We start from the raw sequence: 27,960 nt of genomic DNA, 5'->3' as shown, positions 1-27,960 counted from the left end.
GATTAGAAAACATCATTGACTCAGTAGACATGCATTTGTACAAACTCCAGGAGATAGTGAAGGACAGAGGAGCCTGGCATGCTGCAGTCCATTGGGTCACAAAGTTAGACAAGACTTAAGGACTGAAAAACACAAATAGCAACAAATATATCACTGTGATTTTCAAACATTTTTCATGATTTTTGTAGCAATAGCTATCATACAAAAATTAGAAAGCATAATGAAAATTTAAAGAATATAATATTTAAATATTACCACAAGGTGAAATCAATATTAATGTATGTGTATATATATTTATATAGTTTATCTTTTTTTAAAAAAACATTATTGTCATCTTTACTCACATGCAATTCTGTATTGTTATATAGCCCTGAATTTAACAGTATCTTTCTCAACAGGTGATAATAGGAAATATCTAGGTCCTCTGGGAGTCTTCTTGTAGAATAGGTAGCTAGGAAGCAGTTTTTTCTGATGGAAGAAAGTTTGTAAGTAAGCTTTGCTGAATACAAAAAAGAAAACACAAAATTTTGGAAGAAATGGTCATTCTGAATTCAGTGTATTTCCTTTTACTCTGATTTTTCCCTACTCTCATCCTGCATGGTTTCATCCTCCTAATGAACACAACATAGAAACTGTTAATATAAAAAAAAATTGTCAAACAAATATGTGAAAACATTTTTGACCTTATCCTAATTGATGTGAATATAATTGGGGACAAAAAGATTCTAATCAGTTATAGAATATACCACAGCAAAATTTTGTAATTTACAATGCTTAAACATGTTAGCAACAATGGTAAGATTTGTCCAATCAGTAGTATGATGTGTAGTGAAAGCATGTAAGCAGAAGCACCTCAGTCCCATGATTGGTTGAGATGATGCCACTGGGAATAATGGCAATATCCATCAGAACTATGAATATGAAGATCTGCTTCAAATAAAGAGGTGAGAGTTGAACAGGACCAACTTTCCTAAAAAAAAAAAAAAAAAAAAACTATTTTAGAAAAACAGCAATTTGGATACCCTGGAGACTGAGCAAAACATACAGAAACAGGAAGAGAATTGGTATTTGGAAGTCAAAATGCAAAAGAATATAAAAGAGAAGTTTGTATGAAAATTAGCCATTGATAAGGCAACTTAATTGGAGAAAAAAAGATAGTCTTTTCAAGAAATATATCTAGCTGCAAAAGATAAATTCACAGCCTTACCTTATACCATACAAAAAATTAACTTCAAATAAATCATACACCTCAATCTGGGAGCTTTAAGTAGCAATATTTAAGAATAAATGCTAGCAGAAAATCTTTGGGACCATGGATTGTGCAAAAAGGTTTTGATAAGACACCAAAATCATGATCTATAGAAGAAAATTTGACAATGCTTCATCATATTAGTTTTTACTTCCAAAATCTCCATTCAGGAAATGAAAAGATAAACCACAGATGGCTTCTTCTCCTCCCTACTTTGATTTTCTTCCCCAGTTTTCTTGCCTAGAAACTGAGTGACTTTCTTATTTAAGAATGTTTTCTGAAGGTTTACTTCCCACTCAATATCTGATTGTACTCATGTGAGAGACCCAACTCCCAGCATCTAGTTCAGGCAAGAAAATTTGTATATTATTATAAATGTGATAACTGTGAGACATTATTCAGTTGCTGATTTAAGTTTCTAAGTTTTGGGTTTTTAAGAATATACCATAAAATAAGTGGCAACTTTTAGAATGTAACATTAAAAACAGCTTGCACACTGATATTTGGCTATATTTGTTTTACCATAAAAATTAATGTATGAAGTAAATATATGTACACATATAATCATGTTTTGGTACATACCTATTCAAATTCCATTGAAGATATAGAATTATATATTAATATAATCAACTGTTTATCTTAATTTATGAAATATTCATTTAGAGGGAAAAATAAGAGATTTTTCTTAAGTTGTTGTTGTTCAGTCGCTAAGTCGTGTCTAACTTTTTGTGACCCCATGAACTCCAGCACTCCAGGTTTCCCTGTCCTTTACTGTGTCCCAGAGTTTGCTTGAACTCTTGTCCTTTCAATTAGTGATGCCATCCAATCATTGCATCCTCTGTTGACCCCTACGTGTCTTGCCTTCGATCTTTCCCAGGAGCAGGGGCTTTTCCAATGAGTGGGCACTTGGCATCAGGTAGCCAAAGCGTTAGAGCTTCACCTTCAGCATAAGTCCTTCCAATGAATATTCAGGGCTGATTTCCTTTGGGATTGACTGGTTTGATCTCCTTGTTGTCCAAGGACTCTCAAGAGTCTTATCCAGCAACAGAATTTAAAAGCATCAATTCTTCAGCACTCAGCCTTCTATATGATTCCACTCTCACATACATACATGACTACTAGAAAAAACATAGCTTTGACTAGGTGGACCTTTTTTGGCAAATAATGTAATGTCTCTTCTTTTTAATACACTGTCTGGGTTTGTCATAGCTTTTCTTCCAAGCTGCAAGCGTCTTTTAATGTCATGGCTGCAGTCACCATTTGCAGTGATTTTGGAGTCCCCTAAAATAATGTCACTTACTGTTTCCATTGTTTCCCCATCTATTTGCCATGAAATGATGGGACCAGATGCCATGATCTTGGTTTTCTGAATGTTGAGTTTTAACCCAACTTTTTCACTCTCCTCTTTCACTTTCATGAAGAGGCTCTTTAGTTCTTCTTCACTTTCTGACACAAGGGTGGTGTCATCTGTGTATCTGAGATTATTGATATTTTTCCTGGCAATATTGATTCCAGCTTGTGCTTCATCCATCCTGGCATTCCCCATCATGTACTCTGCATGTAAGTTAAATAAGCAGGGTGACAGTATACAGCTTTGATGTACTCCTTATCTGATTTGTAACCAGTCTGTTGTTTCATATCCAGTTCTAACTGTTGCTTCTTGATCTGAATCCTGATTTCTCAGGAGGCAGGTAAGGTGGTCTGGTATTCCCATCTCTTTAAGAGTGTTCCACTGTTTGTTGTGATCCACAGAGTCAAAGGATTTGGTGTAGTCAATGAAACAAAAGTAGATGTTTCTCTGGGAACTCTCTTGCTTTTTTGATGATCCAGCAGATGTTGGTAATTTGATCTCTGGCTCTTCTGCCTTTTCTAAATCCAGCTTGAACATCTGGAAGTTCACAGTTGATGTACTGTTGAAGCCTGGAGTGGAGAATTTTGAGCATTACACTAGCATTTGCTAGTGTGTGAGGTGAGTGCAATTGTGCAGTAGTTTGAACATTCTTTGGCATTGCCTTTCTTTGGGATTGGAATGAAAACTGACCTTTTCCTGTCCTGTGGCCACTGCTGAGTTTTCCAAATTTGCTGGCATATGGAGTGCAGCACTTTCACAGCATCATCTTTCAGGATTTGAAATAGCTCAACTGGAATTCCATTACCTCCACTAGCTTTTTCTCATAATGATGCTTCCTAAGGCCCACTGTTCTTCGCATTCTAGGATGTCTGGCTCTAGATGAGTGATCACAACATCATGGTTATCTGGGTCACGAAGATCTTATTTGCATAGATCTTTGTGTATTCTTGCCACCTTTTAATATTTTCTGCTTCTGTTAGGTCCATACAATTTCTGTCCTTTATTGTGTTCATCTTTGCATGAAATGTTCCCTTGGTATCTCTAATTTTCTTGAAGAGATCTATAGTCTTTCCCATTCTATTGTGTTCCTCTATTTATTTGCATTTGTCTCTGAAGAAGCCTTTCTTATCTTGTTCACTCTGGTTAACTGACTGAAAACAATGTACAAAACCATTAAATTTCTCTCATACAGTGCTAATTAAAACCACTAGGAACAAGACACCAAACAATGTGATTAGGCAGGTTCTAGTATTGATATCAACTGTGCTCTTGGAATCAGCCTCATGTTTAAATCCAAAAGACTGTCAAGGTTTAGGTGACTTTCCCCTTAAGTTTCTGTATTGCCCTTGTATTGTAGTTGTAGTTGTTCCCAGGAATTAGCCCACTTATAGTAGAATTATTAAACAATTTTACCTACTACATCTTGACCTACAAAGAGAAAGACTAGAACAATTCCATCCTCTATAATAGACCTGGTTAGTGAGTTAAACCTGACATGAATGATCTGAGATAGCAGCAATACCTTTTTCAGATTGGGTCTGGACAAATTTTGTAATCGCCTTTCTTTTTGCATGGCTTCCATTCTTGAAATATCTGCCTAAAATGCACACAGAAATAATGAGTCAGGTATACCTCCAGAAGTTCTTCTGAGTAACAAGGGTAGTTTCATTTTAAAGTAATATCTGTATTCATCTGAGGTTTACATGATTTACTGGTGGTGTTTTCTTTTATGCTTGAAGATCACTTATAAACTCTAATGTATAAGTTATTGTGTTTTCAAGACTAGATTAATATCTGGCTTCTACACAGAAAGTATAATTTCCAATGGTACATCTGTTAGTTATAGGGAAAAAAAAGTGCTGTTAAAATTGTTGGGGATTTCCAAATGTGACTTATATTAATCAAGGTGACCTTGACATAAACTTTAGGGTTTCATATTCAGTTTGAATAATTGATTCTAATCTTTGTTTTTGAAGAGACTTAGTTAAGGGAGACAGCACAATCTGTACTGTTAGTGTATACTACCAACTGGGAGCAATTCTTCTGCCTCAAAGAAAGTCTGACTAATACTTTCAGAAATGGAAACTTAGGAATGTGGAAAGGTACTTACATGTGTTTTGTGTTGGAAGTGCAGTGTCTGGGCTCTTCAGTAGCTGTTTTTGGTAGATTCCTACTTAGGGATAAGGAGAATGCAATCAAATCATGATGAGAACTGTTTGGTCAGTGATGGCCAACACAGCAGTACTGAATTCAAGTTTCTTATAATATTTTAGGAAATCAGCAATAGAGTATTAAAAAATATTATTGGAGTATAGTTGATTTACAATGCATAAGTTCCATGTGTACAGAAAAATTACCCAGTTATACATATACATATATGTATAACCAAAATTATTTCCCCTTATAGACCATTACAGAATGTTGAGTAGAGTTCTCGTGTTATACAGTAGGTTCTTATCATTTACCTATTTTGTATATGGGCTTCCCTGGTGACTGAGCAGTAAAGAAGCCACCTGCAATGCAGTAGCTGAAGGATCTGGGTTCAATCCCTCAGTTGGAAGATACCCTGGGAGGAAATGGAAACTCACCCCAGTATTCTTTTTGCCTGGAGAATTCCATGGACAGAGGAGCATGGTGGGCTATAGTCCATGGGGTCGCAAAGAGTCAGACATGACTGAAGCAACTTAGCAGTGACAGCTTTTTATATATAGAAGTATACATATGTCAATCCCAATCTCCCAAGTTGTTCCTCTTCTTATACTCTAGTAACCATAAGTTTGCTTTCTACATCTGTGACTTTACTTCTGTTTTGTAAAAAAGTTCATTTGTATTATGTGCTGTGTGCTGTGCTTAGTTGATCAGTTGTGTCTGACTCTGCGACGCCATGAACTGCAGACTGTCAGGCTCCTCTGTCCATGGGGATTCTCCAGGCAAGGATACTGGAGTGGGTTGCCATGTCCTCCTCCAGGGGATATTTCAAACCCAGATGTCCCATATTGAAGGCAGATTTTTTTTTTTTTTTTTTTTACCATCTGAGCCACCTGTGAAGCCCAGAGTTTTAGCTAAGACAGTGAAATTTGGAGTTGGGTAGGGCAGGGTAAGGCTCTAAATCATGCTGAGGGTTATGGAGAAAGAGGATGAAGACAGGGCAGCTATTTCCCGGTGATTGTTGTGTTTCCCTCTCCATACTATCAGCCCACACTTCTGTCCCTACTACTGCCCTCCAGGGACTGGAGTTAGAATCTAGAAGGGCCCCTGACCACACACGTCACTGGGTTAGGTGGTGGAATCTACAGGGCGTTTTTGTTTGTTAAGAAGGTTCCAGGGGGCTCTTATGAAAAGATAGATTATTACTGAGAACAAATCCTCCCATTTCTTTAAATGTTTGTGATATTACTTTCCAGGTGCCAAAGTTTTTATTGTCCTATACTATTAATCGGAGAAGGCAATGGCACCCCACTCCAGTACTTTTGCCTAGAAAATCCCATGGACGGAGGAGCCTGGTAGGCTGCAGTTCATGGGGTGGCTAGAGTCGGACACGACTGAGCGACTTCACTTTCACTTTTCACTTTCATACATTGGAGAAGGAAATGGCAACCCACTCCAGTGTTCTTGCCTGGAGAATCCGAGGGAGGGGAAGCCTGGTTGGCTGCCGTCTATGGGGTCGCACAGAGTCGGACATGACTGAAGCGATGCAGCAGCAGCAGCAGCAGCATACTATTAATACCACAAAAATTTTCTCATTACAGGAAAGTTAATATTATCTTTAAAAATTCATCTCAGACCCACCTCCTTAATTTGGAATGGTCAGATGCAAAAGGGATGAAGGTGTATGTTATACATACAGAAAGCCTTTATGGCCCACAAGTTTACCTACATTGGATACTGGAATAGGCCTGGTTGACAATGTAGTCAACTCAGTGGTCAATGTCCTTATGATTGGGGTCCTGTCAATTCAAGAATGTAATCTAGACAGCTGATCCAGAATTAAGTTGAATCCTCTAGGCTCACATTTTACCTTGATGACACCTGGAGATTGTAGCAATCAGGCTGGACTGGGGTTGGTCTTAAAGAAAGAAGTGTGATCCAGAAATGCTCAGGGCAGAATTCTACATTCTCTAAAATTCTCTATAGCCTCTATCCATTTTGTCCTCATTGCTAACCACATATTGGCCAAAAGGAGATCTCTTATTGGGACAGTCACATATAATTACCAACCTGGCTTTCTAAAATATGTGTGCCAAGAGGAGGTGATGGAAAGGGAAAGAGAATCAGAAATGCTCCTGAGTCCATTTGTAGGAGGCTTTTCAAAATACTGAGGTGCCCATGGAATATACCTTCAATTCAGTTCAGTTCAGTCACTCAGTCATGTCCAACTCTTTGTGACCCCAAGAACTGCAGCACACCAAGCCTCCCTGTCCAACACCAACTCCCAGAGTCCACCCAAACCCATGTCCCTCCAGTTGGTGATTCCATCCAACCATCTCATCCTCTGTCATCCCCTTCTCCTCCTGCCCTCAATCTTTCCCAGCATCAGGGTCTTTTCCAATGAGTCAGCTCTTGGCATTAGGTGGCCAAAGTATTGGAGTTTCAGCTTCAATATCAGTCCTTCCAATGAACACTCAGGACTGATCTCCTTTATGATGGACTTGTTGGATCTCTTTGCAGTCTAAGCAACTGTCAAGAGTCCTCTTCAACACCACAGTTCAAAAGCATCAATTCTTCAGTGCTCAGCTTTCTTTATAGTCCAACTCTCACATCCATACCTGACTACTGGAAAAATCATAACCTTGACTAGATGGACCTTTGTTGGCAAAGTAATGTCTCTGCTTTTGAATATGCTATCTAGGTTGGTCATAACTTTCCTTCCAAGGAGTAAGTGTCTTTTATTTTCATGGCTGCAATCACCATCTGCAGTGATTTTGGAGCCCAGAAAAATAAAGTCTGACACTGTTTCCACTGTTTCCCCATCTATTTCCCATGAAGTGATGGGACCAGATTCCATGACCTTAGTTTTCTGAATGTTGAGCTTTAAGCCAACTTTTTCACTCTCTTCTTTCACTTTCATCAAGAAGCTGTTTAGTTCCTCTTCACTTTCTGCCATAAGGGTGGTGTCATCTGCATATCTGAGGTTGCTGATATTTCTCCTGGCAATCTTGCTTCCAGCTTGTGCTTCTTCCAGCCCTGAGTTTCTCATGATGTACTCTGCATATAAGTTAAATAAGCAGGGTGACAATATACAGCCTTGACATACTCCTTTTCCTATTTGGAACCAGTCTGTTGGAATGTGTCTAGGGAATGAGAAAAGTCAGATATCTTGATTATCATCCCATTGTTGAATGCTTCATGATAAGAGGCACTCTGTTACATGAAAATGATTAGGAAAGCTGAAAATATTTTGCATATTACTAGAGCTAAAGTGATGTGGCAAGAGTCAGCTGAGAAGAATGAAAGTGTCCCCAATCTATGAGTAATACAGTACAATACTACTTTATGAGATGAACTACTTTTAAATTAATCTTTTATCTTTGTGTTCTTTTTTCATCTCTGTCTCCATTTATATATATATATATATATATATATATATATATATATATATATACACACACACACACACACACACATACATTCCAATGATAAAAATGAAATGAAAAAAATGTGTTGACAGCTGAGATAGATATGTGCATGTAAATTCTTTATGCAGAAGAGAAATAATTGATCAAAATTTCCTTTGAAGCAGTGTGATTGATCATATAAAAGATACTTGGTTACCTGCCTACAATGCAGGAGATGTGACTTTGATCCCAGGAGGGGAAGATTCCTTGGAGAAAGGCATGGCAACCTACTCCAGTATTCTTGCCTGGAGAATCCCACAGAGAAGCCTGGAGAGTGACTGTCCATGGGTCACAAGGAGTTGGACACGACTGAGTGACTTTCACTTTCACTTGGTTACAAGTTAGATTCAAATAAATATTCAAAACTTTATTGGCTTTACAATATTCTATTGGTCAAGAAGGCAAATATTTAAATCTTTACATTTAGCCATTTAATATCATATATTTTGGGGTTACATTAAATATATTTCACAACCAGCACTGCAAAGCAGAGAGACCAATAAAAGGGACACAATGATCATTCACAATTGATACCAGCTATGAAAAACAAGTCAGCTGTACTGGTGAGCATTAGCTCATATGCATTCAAGATAGCCAGAAAATACTCATTTATGTAGACACAATTATCTGGTAATTTGGAATGATGATTTGCTTCACTGATGAAACTTAAAAATCAGTCTGATGGAAACTATTTTTAGCATGCCAGAAATATTCATGGCAAAATGTCATTAGTATGATGTACTTGATGGCACTGAAATTTAGGAGCTTGATGATACAGGGAAATAACCCTTCAGATGATATTTTCATTCTTACTAATGATCTAATATGACCCAGAGCATGATTTCTTTTTAGATTGATTTTACTTTATCTTAGATTCTTTCTTACTTGCAAAGGGCTGTCTCATTGAAAATAGTGTGCATATGTTTGAACTTAAAGCAAAATATTTAATGCATTCTAATCAAAGCTTTCATATTATTGTAATATTTGCATAATAAAAAGTCATTAGGTGGAAAAAATACTCAAAATTGTATTTTCAATTTAGGCAATTGGACATGAAAAGAATTTACAATGTGTAAAGATGGGAAAGAGTCATAGATCTTTAGAAAGTCTTAAATCTTTTGCAAATTTGTATTAAAATAGTAACTAATGTGGTAGTATGTGAACAACATATTTTATTGTCACTTGTTTTGAAAAAAATGCATTTTAATAAATAGCACAATAAGAATACTGGGATCACATGTAAAATCAATAAAGTATTCAGATATTTATAATCAGATCTAGAATAAAAGATAATAATAATAGAAGTTAGTTTCTGCCACTCTGGCTCTGGCAGTCATTAAATAACAAGTCATATGTAAACATGCAAATTACCTATCAGGCTCTTATGCACAGCTTTTGTACATGGACTGCTAGTAAATTCAGAGAACCACCAAAAGGATTCAGGGAATGTATGTTTAAAAGTGCAAAAATACTTTGAATATTTTTACATGAATAATGTGTCTTTTGCATTGTGAAACAGGTTTTATAGTGGAGGAAAATATGATTTTTCTATTCTATAGATATACATATTTGCATATCTTTATCATCAGAAATGTATCCTTAGATGTTTGATTGTAGGTATTTTACTGGATAAAACTGGATAAAACACCACTGCTGTTTTAAATGTCATTTCATTATTAAGTTTAAAGTCATAAGAAATTTCTTCTTGTTTAAAATTTACATCCTTAGACAAATTAAAATATCTTAATGATTTCATATTTTTTTCCTAATTTTCTTTGTTGAAAAAAATTTTCCACATGTGTTTCATAAATGAATTTTCTAAAATTAATCCTGACAAGTATGTCTAGGAAAGCTATTAATAAGATTTAGTATCATGAAATAATATCCCTGAATTGAGTTCAAATGTTTGTCCTTGACCATTGAGGTTGCTGTGTGACCTTGGACAAAAATCATTTAATTGGTATTTTTCTAATTATTGTCACTTTTTATATAAGGGAATATATCATGATATATCTAAACTTCTATTCTTTTTAATTCTAAATCATGAGTGCATATTAAATGGTTAACAAACTCTTTAGAGTTATGGTTTAAATATAACATTATTTCAATAACAGTTAAATTATCTATCTTGACCTAAAATACATTTGCATTACATAAAAGTAGTAAGGCAATAAAAAGGATAATTCCACCTTCCATGTACCTGGCAATTTTTTTTTTTTTTTTTTTATTCTTTGAGGTTAGAGAAATCACAAATGGAGCTCCAAACCAAGACCCGGGTATGATCTTTCCACATGATTGAAATTTCTCAGCTAGTTGACTAGTCATAAGAATGATCCCATGATTCCTAAGTAATGTATATATTGTAACATCTTTGAATGCCATTAGACAGATATGCCTATGATATTTTAAATCAATTGATCTTCTGGGTTTCTTCCAAAACAATTCTGCTTTGAAACTTCCTTGAATATGTGGAACAGCACACCAGGATTTGTCCTGCAGTTACTCATTTAGTCATTCTAAATTTTATCACCCATGGAAACAGTCACCTGTTCTGATCTGTGAGTTTCCATCCAGATTTACAACTAATACAGCAAATATTTGTTGTTGTTCAGTCACTAAATTGGGTCCAACTTTTTGTTATTCCATGGACTGCAGACCCCCTGGCTCTTCTGTCCTCCACTATCACCTGGAGTTTGCTCAGATGCATGTCCATTGAGTCAGTGATGATATCTAACCATCTCATCCTCTGCACCTCTTTTTCCTTTTACCTTTAGTATTTCCCAGCATTAGGATCTTTTCCAATGAGTCATCTCTTCACATAAGGTAGCCAAAGTATTGGAGTTTCAGCATCAGTCCTTTCAATGAGTATTATGGTTGATTTCCGTTATGGTTGACTGGTTCGGTCTCCTTGACATTCGAGGTACTCTCAAGAGTCTTATCCAGCACAGTTCCAAAGCATCGATTCTTCAGCATTCAACTTTCTACATATGATCACTGGAAAAACCATAGCTTTGACTATATGGACATTTTTTGGACATTTTTTAATACGCTGTCTAGATTTTTCCTGGCTTTCCTTCCAAAGAGCAGAATTTTTTTTAAATTTCATGGCTGCAGTCACTGTTCCCAGTGATTTTGGAGCCCAAGGAGATCAAATCTGTCATTGCTTCCACTTTTTATCCATTTATTTGCCACAAAGTAATGGGACCCATTACTTCATGGAATCCACAATCTTAGATTTTGAATGTTGAGTTTTAAGCCAGTTTTTTTTCACTCTCTTCTTTCACTCTCATCAGGAGGCTCTTTCCTTCCTGTTCACTTTCTGCCATTGGAGTCATATCATCTGTATATCTGAGACTGTTGTATTTCTCCTGGCAATTCCAGCTTGTGATTTATCCAGCCCAGCATTTTGTATGATGTACTCTGTATTAAGTTAAATAAGCATAGTAACAATGTAGAGGCTTGTCATAATCCTTTCCCATTTTTGAACCAGTTTGTTGTTCCATGTCCAATTCTAATTGTTGCTTCTTGACCTGCATATATGTTTCTTGAGAGATAGGTAAGGTTGTCTGATATCCCATCTCTTTAAGAATTGTTGACAGTTTATTGTGATCCACACAGTCAAATAATTTAGTGTGGTCTATTAAACAGAAGTAGATTTTTTCTGGAATTCCTTTGCTTCTTCTGTGATTCAACAAATGTTAGCAATGTGATTTTTGGTTCCTCTGCCATTTACAAACCCAGCTTGTATATTTGAAAGTTTGCCATTCATGAACTATTGAAGCCTAGCTTGAAGGATTTTGAGAATTACCTTGCTAGCCTGCAAAATGAGTGCAATTGTATAGTAGTTTGAACATCCTTTGTCATTGCTCTTCTTTGGGATTGGAATGAAAACTGACCTTTTTCCAGCCCTGTGACCACTGCTGAGTTTTCTAAATTTGGTAGCATATAGAGCGCAGCAGTATAACAGCATCATCTTTTACATTTTTAAGTATCTTAGCTGGAATTCCATCACCTCCATAGCTTTTTCCATAGTAATGCTTCTTAAGGCCCACTTGACTTCACACTCCAGGATGTCTGGCCCTAGGTGAATGACTGCACCATCGTGGATTTCCAGGCCATTAAAACCTTTCTTGTATAGTTCTTCTGTGTTTTCTTGCCACCTCTTCTTAATCTTTTCTGCTTCTATTTCAAGTTATCTTGAAGAGATCTCTAGTTTTTACCATTCTACTATTTTACTCTATTTCTTTGCTTTATTCTCTTAAAAAGGTTTTATTATCATTCCTAGCTATTCTTTGGGACTCTATATTCAGTTGAGTATATCTGTATCTTTTCCCCTTGTCTTTCACTTCTCTTCTTTCCTCAGCTATTTATGAAGCCTTCTCAGAGAACTACTTTGCTTTCTTGCATTTCTTTTTCTTTGGGATGTTTTCAGTCAACACCTCCTGTCCAATGTTACAAACCTCCACCCATACTTGTTCAGGGACTCTGTCTACCAAATCTAATCCCTTGAATCTATTCATCATTTCCACTGTATTCACCATTTCCACTGTATCATTTCCACATAAGGTATTTGATTCAGGTCATACCTGAATGAACTAGTGGTTTCCCCTACTTTCTTCAACTTAAACCTGAATTTTGCAATAAGGAGCTCATGATCTGAGTCACAGTCAGCTCCAGGTCTTGTTTTTGCTGACTATATAGAACTTCTCTATCTCTGGCTGCAAAAAACATAATCAATGTGATCATCTGGTGATATTCACGTATATCTGGGGTTGTAGGAAATGTGTGTTTGCTATGACCAGCATGTTCTTTTGATAAAACTTTGTTAGTTTTTGCCTTGCTTTATTTTGTATTCCAAGGCCAAACTTGACTGTTGTTCTGAGTATCTCTTGACTTTCTACTTTTGCATTCCAATCCCTTATGATTGGTGTTCATTCTAAAAGGTGTTGTAGATCTTCATAGAATTTGTCAACTTTAGCTTTTTTGGCAACAGTGTTTGGAGCATAGACTTAAATAACTGTAATGTTGAATGGCTTGCCTTGGAAACAAACAGATCATTCTGTCATTATTGAGATTACACCATAGTATGACATTTTTAACTCTTTGGCTGGCTCTGAGGACTGCTCCATTTCTTCTAAGAGGTTCTTGTCCATGGTAGTAGATATAATGGTCATGAATTATTTGCCATTCCCATCCATTTTAGTTCACTGATTCCTAAGATGTTGGCATTTACTCTTGACATCTTCTGCTTGATCATGTCTAATTTACCTTGATTCATAGATCTAACATTCTCCTTCCCTAAGCAGTATTTTCCTTACAGCATCAGACTTTACCTTCTCTTCCAGACATATCTACAACTGAGCATCATTTCCACTTTGGCCCTGTCACTTCATTCTTTCTGAAGCTATTAATAATTACCTTCGTCTCTTCCCCAGTAGCATATTGCACACCTTCTGACCTGTGGGGAGGGAGGGGGGTTGTGGAATCTTCCAGTGTCATAACTTTTTGCCTTTTCATATGCTCATGTGATTCTCAAGGAAAGAATACTGGAGTATATTACCCTTTCCTCCTCCAGTGGACTATGTTTTGTCAGATCTCTTCACTATGACCTGCTTATTTTAGGTGGCCCTGTATGTCATGGCTCGTAGCTTCAGTGAGTTTTGCAAGCCCCTTTGCCATGACAAGGTTGTGATCCATGAAGGGGACAACTAACATATCTAGCCACATAATTCACCACTCCAGTCAACTAATATATGTGATCTTATGTTGCTGCTATGATTACTGCCAACCTTAAAATATATTTATACTAATTTTTTTATTTGGAACCAGTTTTCTATCCTAAAGTTCTAAAATTAGCCATCAGTAAAAGCCTAGGACCTTAGCTTTGTAATAATTTATTCAATGTCAGTCTTCTTATATAGATATTATTATCACCTTGATTAAATAAGCAGTATTCAGGTCTCTGAATATTTAGTTGTATTTTCCAAAAACCTATGATGTATTATTTACTATTTATTGTTTTACATATAAATACTGTATATTTGTAATAATTATCACAATATATTTATATTTGATGATTGCTTGCATATAGGGATTATATTTATACAGGGGAAGTTGATAAGAAATTAATATATAATTTGGAAGAGGATAAAAATACTAGAAATTTTAGAAGAATATTAATGATTTTGTAGTTCAACCCTGCTATTTTAGGAAACAATCAAGGCCCACCAATTGTATAGCTAGATTGTAGCAGAATTGGGAATTAGACACAGCTCAACAATTTTCTTTCCAGTATTTCACAATCACAATGCTGTCTAACATGTCATATGTTACAAGTTTCTATGTTCATCTGTGGCAGCAGTGTAATGACACTTCCTATTTTTAGTTTGTTAGGAATAAATAATCCAAATCTATCACATGACAGCATTTTCTATTGAATCTGTGAAATAACAGACTTGCACTGCCTTTCTGGAGGAAGGCAGCAAGTACAGTTTCTCAATGTCATGCCCTGAGTTCAAGCATTTGAGACAATCTTTGTTGTTTGTCTATGTGCTACTGTGGCCAATATCAGAAGCTTGATGCTCATGTGGTCCAATTAACTGCATGTTGTTCTTCAACTGCTGATAGTCTAGTTGATTTATTTCTTTTCAGGTTGATATCTTTATATAAACATTTTTAAAAAGATTTCTTTTATAGTAAGCTTTTGTTTCAGAAGCATATTGTATTTAGCATTAATTGCTTTTATTTTAAAGGAATACATGAAAATATTATCATGAAGTAACTGAAAGAGAATTAAAATATTTTGAATGTTGAATCATTATAATATGTGAAGTTAGATATGTAGATTTGAGAGGTTCTCTCATCTTTTAATTTGGTGCCATCATATCTCTGGAATTTGTACTGGTCAAAACATCATTAATAGAGACAATAACATGTACATTTTTCAAATGATAATATTTTTAATTAATTAAAAATTTTATTCATAAAGGGCAATGTGTTTTGTTTTTATGGAGAATAAAAGAAATCAAAATTTATATATAATAAGATTTTATACATAAATGAGCCTGAAAACCTCACAAAAAGAACTAAAACTGTAAATTTGTTATTTAAGAGAAAAAACTCATTGGAAAAGACTCTGATGCTGGGAGGCATTGAGGGCAGGAGGAGAAGGGGATGACAGAGGATGAGATGGCTGGATGGCATCACTGACTCGATGGACGTGAGTCTGAGTGAACTCTGGGAGTTGGTGTTGGACAGGGAGGCCTGGTGTGCTGCAATTCAAGGGGTCCCAAAGAGTCGGACATGACTGAGTGAATGAACTGAACTGAACTGAAGAGAAAAAAACATTGGGGAAAATGAAAAACATATTAAAAATACTCTTTTTAAAATGTTATATGGGAATGAATATCAATTTCCTCATAATGGGAATGCACATTCTGAATAAATTATAGATATCTTAGAAATCTTCAAATAGTTTTTTAAAAAACCTATGTATTTGTTTTTTTCCATAGAATTCCAACAAATTCATCAGCACCAAACTAGTAAGTACATGGATATTACCGAGGCAGTATGAGGATCCTATACAGATAAATTTTGGATTAAAAATATAATATCTTTCAGTTGAGAGATTATGTAATATCCATAATCTTCAAATTACAAAACAACGAGAGAATAAACACTAAATAGAAATATATAGGTATAATTTATAGAGGTTCAAAAAATCACACATTATTAAAAATCTGATCATTATAACCCTCATTAATACAGATTTTTTAAAAGCTTAAAAGTTAGTAATCATAGTATCAGATCAGATCAGATCAGTCCCTCAGTCGTGTCCGACTCTATGCGACCCCATGAATCGCAGCATGCCAGGCCTCCCTGTCCATCACCAACTCCCGGAGTTCACTGAGCCTCATGTTCATCGAGTCAGTGATGCCATCCAGGCATCTCATCCTCTGTCATCCCCTTCTCCTCCTGCCCTCAATCCCTTCCAGCATCAGAGTCTTTTCCAATGAGTCAACTCTTCCCATGAGGTAGCCAAAGTGTTGGAGTTTCAGCTTTAGCATCATTCCTTCCAAAGAAATCCCAGGGCTGATCTCCTTCAGAATGGATTGGTTGGATCTCCTTGCAGTCCAAGGGACTCTCAAGAGTCTTCTCCAACACCACAGTTCAAAAGCATCAATTCTTTGGCACTCAGCCTTCTTCACAGTCCAACTCTCACATCCATACATGACCACAGGAAAAACCATAGCCTTGACTAGACGAACCTTTGTTGGCAAAGTAATGTCTCTGCTTTTGAATATGCTATCTAGGTTGGTCATAACTTTCCTTCCAAGAAGTAAGCGTCTTTTAATTTGATGGCTGCAGTCACCATCTGCAGTGATTTTGGAGGCCAGAAAAATAAAGTCTGACAGTGTTTCCACTGTTTCCCCATCTATTTCCCATGAAGTAATGGGACTGCATGCCATGATCTTCGTTTTCTGAATGTTGAGTTTTAAGCCAACTTTTTCACTCTCCTCTTTCACTTTCTTCAAGAGATTTTTTAGTTCCTCTTCACTTTCTGCCATAAGGGTGGTGTCATCTGCATATCTGAGGTTATTGATATTTCTCCCTGCAATCTTGATTCCAGCTTGTGTTTTTTCCAGTCCAGCATGTCTCATGATGTACTCTGCATATAAATTAAATAAACAGGGTGACAATATACAGCCTTGATGTGCTCCTTTTCCTATCTGGAACCAGTGTTGTTCCATGTTCTAACTGTTGCTTCCTGATCTGCATACAGATTTCTCAAGAGACAGGTCATGTGGTCTGGTATTCCCATCTGTTTCAGAATTTCCCACAGTTTATTGTGATCCACACAGTACAGGGCTTTGACATAGTCAATAAAGCATAAATAGATGTTTTTCTGGAACTCTCTTGCTTTTTCCATGTTCCAGCGGATGTTGGCAATTTGATCTCTGGTTCCTCTGCCTTTTCTAAAACCAGCTTGAACATCAGGAAGTTCACGGTTCACATATTGCTGAAGCCTGGCTTGGAGAATTTTGAGCATTACTTTACTAGCCTGTGAGATGAGTGCAATTGTGCGGTAGTTTCAGCATTCTTTGGCATTGCCTTTCTTTGGGATTGGAATGAAAACTGACCTTTTCCAGTCCTGTGGTCACTGCTGAGTTTTCCAAATTTGCTGGCATATTGAGTGCAGCACTTTCACAGCATCATCTTTCAGGATTTGGAATAGCTCAACTGGAATTCTATCACCTCCACTAGCTTTGTTTGAAGTGATGCTTTCTAAGGCCCACATTCCAGGATGTCTGGCTCTAGGTCAGTGATCACACCATCGTGATTATCTGGGTCGTAAAGATCTTTTTTGTACAGTTCTTCTGTGTATTCTTGCCATCTCTTCTTAATATCTTCTGCTTCTGTTAGGTCCATACCATTTCTGTCCTTTATCAAGCCCATCTTGGCATCAAATGTTCCTTTGGTATCTCTGATTTTCTTGAAGAGATCTCTAGTCTTTCCCATTCTGTTGTTTTCCTCTATTTCTTTGCATTGATCACTGAAGAAGGCTTTCTTATCTCTTCTTGCTATTCTTTGGAACTCTGCATTCAGATGCTTATATCTTTCCTTTTTTCCTTTGCTTTTCACTTCTCTTCTTTTCACAGTTATTTGTAAGGCCTCCCCAGACAGCCATTTTGCTTTTTTGCATTTCTTTTCCATGGGAATGGTCTTGATCCCTGTCTCCTGTACAATGTCACAAACCTCATTCCATAGTTCATCAGGCACTCTATCTATCAGATCTAGGCCCTTAAATCTATTTCTCACTTCCACTGTGTAATCATAAGGGATTTGATTTAGGTCATACCTGAATGGTCTAGTGGTTTTCCCTACTTTCTTCAGTTTAATTTGAATTTGGCATTAAGGAGTTCATGGTCTGAGCCTCGGTCAGCTCCTGCTCTTGTTTTTGCTGACTGTATAGAGCTTCTCCATCTTTGGCTGCAAAGAATATAATCAGTCTGATTTCGGTGTTGACCATCTGGGGATGTCCATGTATAGAGTCTTCTCTTGTGTTGTTGGAAGAGGGTGTTTGTGATGACCAGTGAATTTTGTTGGCAAAACTCTATTAGTGTTTGCCCTGCTTCATTCCATATTCCAAGGCCAAATTTGCCTGTTACTCCAGGTTTTTCTTGCCTTCCTACTTTTGCATTCCAGTCCCCTATAATGAAAAGGACATCTTTTTTGGGTGTTAGTTCTAAAAAATTTGTAGGTCTTCATAGAACCGTTCAACTTCAGCTTCTTCAGTGTTACTGGTCGGGGCATAGACTTGGATTACTGTGATATTGAATGGTTTGCTTTGGAAACGAACAGAGATCATTCTGTCATTTTTGAGATTGCATCCAAATACTGCATTTCAGACTCTTTTGTTGACCATGATGGGTACTCCATTTCTTCTGAGGGATTCCTGCCTGCAGTAGTAGATATAATGGTCATCTGAGTTAGATTCACCCATTCCAGTCCATTTCAGTTCACTGATTCCTAGAATGTCGACATTCACTCTTGCCATCTCTGGTTTGACCACATCCAATTTGCCTTGATTCATGGACCTGACATTCCAGGTTCCTATGCAATATTACTCTTTATAGCATTCAACCTTTCTTCTATCACCAGCCATATCCACAACTTGGTATTCTTTTTGCCCTGGCTCCATCCCTTCATTCTTTCTGGAATTAGTTCTTCACTGATCTCCAGTAGCATATTGGGCACCTACTGACATGGGGAGTTTCTCTTTCAGTATCCTATCATTTTGCCTTTTCATACTGTTAATGGGGTTCTCAAGGCAAGAATATTGAAGTGGTTTGCCATTCCCTTCTCCAGTGGACCACATTCTGTCATATCTCTCCACCATGACCTGCCCGTCTTGGGTTACCCCATGGGCATGGCTTAGTTTCATTGAGTTAGACAAGGCTGTGGTCCTAGTGTGATTGGATTGACTAGTTTTCTGTGAGTATGGTTTCAGTGTGTCTGCCCTCTGATGCCCTCTTGCAACACCTACCATCTTACTTGGGTTTCTCTTACCTTGGGCGTGGGGTATCTCTTCATGGCTGCTCCAGCAAAGTGCAGCCATTGCTCCTTACCTTGGACGAGGGGTATCTCCTCACCGCCACCCTTGCTGACCTTCAACGTGGGTTAACTCCTCTAGACCCTCCTGCACCCACGCAGCCACGGCTCCTTGGACGCGGGGTTGTTCCTCCCGGCCACCGCCCCTGGCCTCGGGTGTGGGTTACTCCTCCCAGCTGCTGCCCCTGACCTCGGACGCGGGGTAGCTCCTTTCGTCCCCACTCCTGATCTCGGACATGGGGTAGCTCCTCTTGGCTGTTCCTGCACTGTCGCAGTCTGGTCCTCTAGGCCACTGCCCCTGACCTCGGATGTGGGGTAACTCCTCTTGGCTGCCGCCCTTCGGGCATGGGGTCCTCCCGGCTTCTGCCCCTGACCTCGGACGTGGGGTGGCTCCTCTGGGCCGCGCTTAATGTGTCGGTCGTCGCAGCCACCTGCCCTTTAAGAAACATACCTTAAATTTTACAATTCAGTTGTTTTGATTTGCTTTCACACAATAAGGGATGATCATGAAAACTAATTGCAGTGCTGGACTATCTGTTGATTGATTCTTAAAATATCAAGCAGGATATCTTTAAATGTAGTGAAAATGCACATTTAAATTTGAATAACTTTTCCATCGCACTCCTATTAGATGATATATCATGTAGAAAAGTAAAAGCATCTAGGTGTCATATTATTTCATAAAGTTAAGAGGCATGCTAGAAATTACATATAATCAATATGAATGCAACTATAACACTCACTACATATAGCACCCTCCAATTTAATTCTTTCTTCATACTTAACTACTGGTGCTGGTTTTATATTTAGAGTGTGCATAAAGAACAAATGTTTTGATACCAAAAAAAATCCATTTTATTATTATTTTAACCAGTTAATTTCTCAAATCAGTGCTTCAATAACCTGTGACGGATTCATGTTGATGTATGGCAAAACTAATACAATATTGTAAAGTAATTAACCTCCAATTAAAATAAATAAATTTATATATATATATTTTTAAAGTTATTTTTGAGAAATGTATATTAGTACTTAATTTTAATTTAGAGTTTGATTTAAAGAATAGACATTTTTCTTTTATAAAGAGAAACCATCATTTTTTCCAGGAGAAATGCCATGGAAATCATCCATAAACATTTAAAAATTCAGATTAATGAATGGTACAAGGAAAATATTTGGGAAAATAGTTTGATTTTCATGAAAGGTAAGTTAACATGTAAATACAATTCATTTATACAATGTGACTAACCTGGGTTTTAGAATGGTTAATCCCATTTCAAATCAATCATGTCACCTGACTGTAATATTTTTTTCAAAAATGATAAAAATATTTTTAAAATTAAGTATCATTTATTGTGTTCCTATTTGTGCCTAGAAGAAATGATATTTTCTAGAGTTCAAATTAATAATCATTTGTAATTGAAGGTTTAATAATTTTACAGTTATCAATATGATTATTGATCATCAATGTTTCAAAAAATAAGTAGTAGCATCTTAATATTTTCTTATCATTAAAATATAATCCTATATTTAAGACATAGGTGGTTTTTAGATTACTTGTATTTATGCTTATATTTTGTTTATTCAAACTGAAAAAATATATCCCACTTCTCTTTAGGGAGTGTTCCCCTGTCCCCATCTTTAGAAGTAATCTTTTATCTTATGTTTTCATTCTGGTCATTGTTCCAGAATGTCTACTGTACTTTTAAATATTGAAAAAAAGAATAAAAAATTATAACCACAATGGGACTAGAACATTCATTACTTCCTAACCAAGTTCTTTTACAGTCTTTGACTTTTATGTGATAGATTCGTCATCTGTAGTCTTTTAAAATATCTAATTCTTTCAAAAGCATTCTTTCTTTTTCTTTTTTTTTGATACTGGGGACTTAACAATCAAATGTTCCTTTATATCTCCCATTTTTCAGTTCAGAGTTCTGGGAACTTATAGGCATTTTGCACTTCACAATATTTATTAAAATCATTCATAGGTGGATCATCTGCAATGTTCTTCAAGCCTCTGGCAACTACTCAGTTTTAAAATTCTTCAGTGAGTTACCTCAAACTCTTCCCATCCCAAATACTGAAACTTACAACTCAATATATACCATGTCCTAGCTATGTGGTCGTAAAGTATAATGCCTAAAGGAAATGAGGGAGAGCCTAAGAGAAATCAGGCAGAAGACTTAGAGCTTTCGAGTGCACATAGATTCTTCTGGTAGATTTATTTTTCAAAATAGCAATCTGCTTTTTGAGGCCTGAGAATGTGGTCACTAGATTGAACAAAAATGTGAAAACTGTGGAGTTCTTTTGAATCTTGTTTCAGTAAAATTTAGTAAAATTTTCAGGAAAATTCAGCTTCCCTGATGGCTCAGTTGGTAAAGAATCTGCCTGCAATGCTGGAGATCCCTTTTGGATTCCTGGGTTGGAAGAGTCACTGGAGAAGGCACAGGCTACCCAATTCAGCATTGTTGGGCTTCCCTTGTGGATCAGCTGCTAAAGAATCTGCCTGCAATGCAGGAGACCTGGGTTCGATCCTTGGGTTGGAAAGATCCCCTGGAGAAGGGAAACGCAACCCACTCTAGTATTTTAGCCTGGAGAATTCCATGTACTCTACAGTTCATAGGGGTTGCAAAGAGTCTGCCACAACTGAGCAACTTTCACTTTCACTTTGTTCTCAGTAAAATTTACTCATTAAATGCTTGCCCCTGATCATGTTAAATTCCTTCTGCCTGCTATTTATATTGTACTGTTGTTGCTTGAGAAGGAGGTGGGCTTCTGTGGAATTCCTCTCTGATCTTTTCTTCCGTAGCTAAAAGAATTAGAGTTCTGAGAAGACAGTAATAGCAACAGAAACAGCCCTAAAACAGGGAAAGTCATTGTTTCCTCCAAAGTTCTAAATAGCAAGAGAGAATAGCAAGAAACCCAGACCTCTAAGAACAGGTTCTTGGTAGTAGTTTATCATGGGCAACAAATTAAATATCTAACGTGTCTGAATATCTCTATCTTTTTAAAGCCTTCCATGATTCAGACATACAATGCATTCTAATATTGACTGTATCTCCAATATTTTCTTATTTACAGTCCTCTTGTATTCATTTCACACTTTTAATTGCATTCTCATTTGTTATTTGATTTGAGTCATATATTATCAAATATAAATTATGAAATATATAGTTACATGACTTATTTGATTGGTGAATGACCAAATAATTGAGCATAACTGGATTTAGGCTATGAAATTTGCATGTGACTGAGCAATAGTGTACTGGTTTTGCAAAATCTTTTGATAATAAGTAGTTTTGTATACAGCCTACATGTACTTTTTCAAATTTACATGATATAATTGATACCATGATGTTATTGTTTACTCTCAAAATTGTTTACTCTCAAAAGTAAGTATAACAATCTAATGTGCAAATAGTTCAGGTGACTTATATTGATAGGTGGTTCACAATTCCACAAAAATTAATTTGATATCAAAGGTGTCATTTTAAGAAAAGCAATAATTCAAAACAGAAAAACATGTCCTTTTTTGCACCTACATATCCTTCACATCCCACATTATTTTGGAAGTAAGTAATTCTGTCTTAAAACCTTCATGGACTCTTCTCAACCTATTCTTACTGTGCCTGGCCTTAAAGTCCTTATGCAGAGTTCAGAGGTCCTTTCATATTTGGAAGTTTTCATTTTAACATCTAAAGAAGTAGAACCTGCCAATGGCAACAGCTAGCAATGAAATGGCTTGCAACGGATAAGAGTCATAAAGATGCTTTTTAAAAACTTTATTTTTCTCACATTTGTTGAATTACGAAATTTATTTCATTAATAATGGTATGATTGCTTTAATACAGTTTTGTTGGATATGCTTTGGGAAAAACTTTCTTTCCTTCTTTCTTGGTCTGGTGAAAAAGAAAAAAAAAATATATATATATATAATATATATATATATAAAACACTAGAACTAACCTCTTAGCAGCTATTTAAGTGTTCAGTAAAATATTGCTATCTATAAGCCCAAAAATGTAGAGCAGGTCTCTAGAACTTTTTCATTTTGCATGAATGAAACTTTAGCTATTGATCAGCCACCCCTTTATTCCCCTCTCCTCAGTTCCTAATTACCATGATTTTATTTTTGTTTCTATAATTCTGACAACTTTAGATACCTCATGTAAGTGGAGTCATGCCACATTTGACCTTACATAACTGATTTAGTATGTTATTGTTTTCTTCTCTTGGTCAAATGGTCAGGTAGGGATAGAAAATATCTAAAAGACTCCTAAATATCTAAATCCTCAATTTTGAAATATTGGCCAATATAAGCATCTATTGGAACATAGAATTAGTGATATGGCTTATATATTATGGAGGTTCTTGAAGCAATTTTCTTAAGCCTGTTTTTAAGTCAAATATTTTGCAGACATTAAGTAACATGGCCCTTGTTCCCAAAACAGGCTTTGAAAATTTCATGGTAAAGGATATTTGCATTATGTTTCTTGGCCCTTTATTTTCCTTTTTTCAAACTGTGATAAATAAATGGGTCTAAGGTCAGTTCCTTTATTACTTTGTAAAAATTGAGCTCTACTTCCATTTTTAGTTTGAATGTTTATGATAGTGTCAAAAGAGACTAATGTATATATTTTGTGCATGATTTATTTAGATGATTGTGAGGTAAAGAACCAGTGTGAACATTCTGTGACAGTATTTCAGTGTAGAGTTTAAGAATCCTATAATAGTAAAAATGGAATGGTTAATATATTATATATGGAGGATTCTTATAAATCGTATTTAATGTGCTTTATTTGTGTGACATAGATTTGACTGAGACAACGTGCAATTAAAATTAATTAGCTCTCATTAGCTCTCATTATATAATTCATGAAAATGCCTAAATTTGAATATTTATTCTTAAGGTGTCTAATAATACCATGATAAATCTACCTCTGTAAACATTTTCTGAAAAGTTATAAGTTTAGTGCAAAAAGAGCCCAACTACTTACTCTCATTAACAAAGGAAACTTATTCCACCTGAAACAGAACAAAGTAAGAAGGAATAAACTTTAAATTTCACCTTACTAAATAATTTGGTAACAAAAATGAAACTGCTGATGTGTTTAATCTGCAGTTTAATCTCTAGCCCTCTTGGATAAACAAAGTTTCTGTTGCTAAATTAATTCAGTCATTTTATTAAGGGACCTTTTTTCATAGCATTATCTATAAAAGATCACAGCCTAATAGAAAAAATTAATTGTTTGGTTTATTCATTTAAGTGGTAAGCTTAATTTAATTATTATAAACTTAACTCCATTAAAATAATTTAAAGGTACAAAAATTTCACTGGACACCATTTATCATTACTGTATATTTTGACTTGATGTTATCTATTATTATCAAATAAATATGATAACATCAACTAGTTATGCTGTATAACAGTTATTCTTTTCAAATTTTTATATTTATTTTGAAATCAACAAAATGAAATATTAAATGATAACATATACTTTAATGATAGTATTAGTGTAGTAGTGTTAGCCACTCAGTCATAAACTGAGTGATAGATCCCATAAACTCTAGTCTTCCAGGCTCCTCCTGTCCATGGAATTCTCCAGAAAAAGATACTGGAGTGGCTTGCCATTTCCTTTTCCAGGGAATCTTCCCAACCCAGGGATCAAACCCTGGTCTCCTGGGCTGCAGGCAGATTCTTTACTATGTGAGCCATCATGGAAGCCCTACTATATACTTCCTAAACAAACATAAAATACATGAAGAGAAGGGTTCTATTGGCCCTGCTGTCTTACAATACCAGTAATCTGTGAGGGTCTTTCTTCCCTCCCTTTGGAGTTTAATATCATAAGATAATGCTTATAATTTGAAGGAAGAATCAAATAAATGATCAATACAGATATAATAGATTAAATTATTGTTCACCACTATGCAAAACCCTCCATCCCCCCGCCCCTCCACATACACATATTATCTCCAACACACATGTCTGTGATGTTGTATTTAGCCATGTGACTTGATTGGCCAGTGAGACTGTGAGTGGAAATGGTAGAATGCCATCACATTTTTCCTTCTGACCTTCTCCATGAGCTCTGGAAACCACAAGTGTGGAAAGAACCTGAATGAAACTTAGCTCAAAGCAAAGTTACTCCATTTTCATCACAGAATTGAGTAAGAAACAAATATTATTTTCCACTCAAATTTTGTGATTTCTTATTAAAGAAAAGCTGATTATGCTATGGGATTTTATAATAAAGCTTGCTTCTTGGGATAGAGGTGACAGAGGAATGGCATGAAAAGGAGAGCATGTGAGTAGGTGCAAAGTATTCTTGATGTTCTAGTACTTAAGTTGGGTGATGGATCCATAGGAGTTCATTATGCCTGTAACTCACATAAAGCAGATATGATGCTTGTGTAAAATATTACCCAAAATATCACAAAAGAAGAAAGAAGCAAAGTGAGTCTCTCAGTTTTAAAAGGAACACAGTGAATCAGCATTATGCCTATGTATAAATCATTTTTCATAATATTTCTGTGCAATTTCATGTGTCCATATCATACTTATTATACATAAATAGACAAAAGTTAACATATATTTTATATTTTTAAAAGCTATTTAAGATGGTTCAATATCATTCTCAACTACAGTTCTCAGCAGAGCAAAACTAAATTAACTTCACTTATGCTGGGAAAACTGGTCAACCACTTGTAAAAGAATGAAACTAGACCACTTTCTAACACCATACACAAAAATAAACTCAAAATGGATTAAAGATCTCAACATAAGACCAGAAACTATAAAACTCCTAGAGGAGAACATAGGCAAAACACTCTCTGACATACATCACAGCAGTATCCTCTATGACCCACCTCCCAGAATATTGGAAATAAAAGCAAAAATAAACAAATGGGACCTAATTAAACTTAAAAGCTTCTGCACAACTAAGGAAACTATTAGCAAGGTGAAAAGGCAGCCTTCAGAATGGGAGAAAATAATAGCAAATGAAGCAACTGACAAACAACTAATCTCAAAAATATACAAGCAACTCCTACAGCTCAACTCCAGAAAAATAAATGACCCAATCAAAAAATGGGCCAAAGAACTAAATAGACATTTCTCCAAAGAAGACATACAGATGGCAAACAAACACATGAAAAGATGCTCAACATCACTCATTATCAGAGAAATGCAAATCAAAACCACTATGAGGTACCATTTCACGCCAGTCAGAATGGCTGCAATCCATAAGTCTACAAGCAATAAATGCTGGAGAGGGTGTGGAGAGAAGGGAACTCTCTTGCACTGTTGGTGGGAATGCAAACTAGTACAGCCACTATGGAGAACAGTGTGGAGATTCCTTAAAAAACTGGAAATAGAACTGCCTTATGATCCAGCAATCCCTCTGCTGGGCATACACACTGAGGAAACCAGAAGGGAAAGAGACACGTGTACCCCAATGCTCATCGCAGCACTGTTTATAATAGCCAGGACATGGAAGCAACCTAGATGCCCATCAGCAGATGAATGGATAAGAAAGCTGTGGTACATATACACAATGGAGTATTACTCAGCCATTAAAAAGAATACATCTGAATCAGTTCTAATGAGATGGATGAAACTGGAACCTATTATACAGAGTGAAGTAAGCCAGAAAGAAAAACACCAATACAGTATACTAACGCATATATATGGAATTTAGAAAGATGGTAACAATAACCCTGTGTATGAGACAGCAAAAGAGACACCGATGTATAGATCAGTCTTATGGACTCTGTGGGAGATTTGGGAAAATAGCATTGAAACATGTATAATATCATGTATGAAACGAGTCGCCAGTCCAGGTTCGATGCACGGTACTGGATGCTTGGGGCTGGTGCACTGAGATGAACCAGAGGGAGGGGAGGGGAGGGAGGAGGGTGGAGGGTTGAGGATGGGGAACGCGGGTATACCTGTGGTGGATTCATTTTGATATTTGGCAGAACTAATACAATATTGTAAAGTTTAAAAATAAAATAAAATTAAAAAATAATCAGTTTAGAAACCAATTTATTTCTTCACTCTTCAAAACCATAAAAACAAAGTTTTACATACTTGAATGACTTTCTGAAATATACTGATTATTTTTTCTTTATATTTATGTGACACAATTATATAATTTTTACATATACATATATATTTGTAGACATAGTAGCTTTGCCTCTACATGTATTTCTCCAATACTGTTATTCATGTGCTTGTACCAAATGATTTTGGACACTTAAATGAGTTAAGTATACTCAAAAGTTTCCACAGATAAACTTTTTATCTTGGACAATTTTTCACTGGGGGAGCAGAGAACACTAGAAATATTATTTAGTGAAGTATATTGTTTAATAAAAAATTCTTTTAAGTTACTATAGAATCATGAATATCTACTGAAAGATTTTAAAATGCCAATTATTTTCAAAAATGTGTTTATGATATTTTATTATCGATTAAATAATATTGAATAAATATCAATTTATCATTGATTAAATACTTAAATAATTTAAATTTTATTTAAAATTACACTATAAGCAAATTTGGTGTACAAAAACATTATATCTTATAATCACTAACCATGAAATCGTACAATTAATGAAATGCTAGA

This window comes from Bos grunniens, chromosome 12, assembly GCF_055505025.1.
Source record: "Bos grunniens cultivar Pamir isolate PY7600 chromosome 12, Bosgru_T2T1.0, whole genome shotgun sequence".
In the NCBI taxonomy this organism is placed as follows: Eukaryota; Metazoa; Chordata; class Mammalia; order Artiodactyla; family Bovidae; genus Bos; species Bos grunniens.
This window is presented reverse-complemented; position numbering follows the sequence as displayed.